The sequence below is a fragment of the Limulus polyphemus genome, unplaced genomic scaffold, assembly GCF_000517525.1.
Source record: "Limulus polyphemus unplaced genomic scaffold, Limulus_polyphemus-2.1.2 Scaffold547, whole genome shotgun sequence".
Taxonomy (NCBI): Eukaryota; Metazoa; Arthropoda; class Merostomata; order Xiphosura; family Limulidae; genus Limulus; species Limulus polyphemus.
The window spans coordinates 399,904-401,233 of record NW_013666157.1 but is presented as its reverse complement, the minus strand read 5'-3'; the positions used below and the strand labels follow the sequence as shown (position 1 = coordinate 401,233).

Here is a 1,330-nt window from a genome sequence, read left to right as displayed (position 1 = left end):
ATTTGTTATAGAGCGATTGTTGAAAATAAGTGTATCGTAAAGTTGTATTCGGAAAGAATAAACCAGTTTTATTAAGTAAGGACTTGTGTCGCTAAAGTTTCGTCGGAACGAAGTTACGGGAAGTTAATTAACAAACGGAGACGTAACAATAGTTATACGTTTACCATCCCTGATAGGAAATGGATCCCTGTTAGGAACTGACAAGAAACAAGGTTACCACATTCATGACGTTAGAAACCTACAAGAAACGATATTAACAGTTCGCTATAATTTAGCAAAGTGTAATTCTATATATTTTCCAACCGTCTCATTGGTATAATTATCAGAATAGATTTCATCTCTTTAATCAATACATTAGAGATTTGAAAAAAAGGGGAAGTTATAAGGCGAGAAAAACCTAACAAATTTATGATTTAGTTCCTAGAATCTTTCCTGGAGTATATTTTTTTTACATAACGATGCTTACTTATATTACGATAAAGAGAGATTCGAAAGATTCTGCAAAAAATCGTTTTAATAAAACTTTTGTAACATCTGAGAAACAAGGTAGTTAGCAAGTTTACTTACCGTTCTAATAAGCAAAATAAATTGTTGCAAAATAAGTGTATATAATCTAGAGATTTTAGCATTAAGCCTTCATACACACTCGATAAGTCGATACTAATGTAACTAGCGTTAGCATTAAGCCTTCATACACACTCGGTAAGTCGATACTAATGTAACTAGCGTTAGCATTAAGCCTTCATACACACTCTGTAAGTAGATACTAATGTAACTAGCGTTAGCATTAAGCCTTCATACACACTCAGTAAGTCGATACTAATGTAACTAGCGTTGTTATATTTCTTTTGGCTCACTACATAGTTGACCCTATGAATGTTACGTCATGCAGTTGATGACGACTTCCACAAATATTGTACTAGTTTTAATTAAAAGGTGTTTTTTGAAGGCTGCAGCCGTTCTGCTCTATATGATTATCGGTTTTACACATGACATCAAGAGTGGTGCTATTTTCAAAGTGTCCGATTTACAACGTAAAGTTCGGAGATGAGTATCACTAAAGCTTCGCGTTATCAGAAAGAATTTAGCTGTTTCAATTACATCCCTTATCTTAAACATAAAACCACTCTTTACTGGAGCATCTGTTCTAACCACAAAAACACACATGATCGAAACAGCTGTTATATTTTATCACAGGCATCGTAGTTCACTAAGATTTTACATACATCACGATAAAATAAAAACTGTTTCACACAAAATGACGTTGATATATTATATCCTACTTCAAATAATCACGTTAATAAATTATGTCCTAGGCTTATTAAGCCCG

At 33.2% G+C, this 1,330-nt stretch overlaps 1 long non-coding RNA gene across 1 annotated transcript in view; it reads right to left on the bottom strand.

Moving 5' to 3' along the window:
* Positions 1 to 638, bottom strand: part of LOC111085679 — an 11,113-nt gene extending 10,475 nt beyond the window's left edge. Inside the window, exon 1 of the long non-coding RNA XR_002610495.1 lies at positions 568 to 638. This is a non-coding gene — a long non-coding RNA (uncharacterized LOC111085679). The remainder of the gene's footprint in view (positions 1 to 567) is intronic.
* Positions 639 to 1,330: the final 692 nt, after the last annotated feature.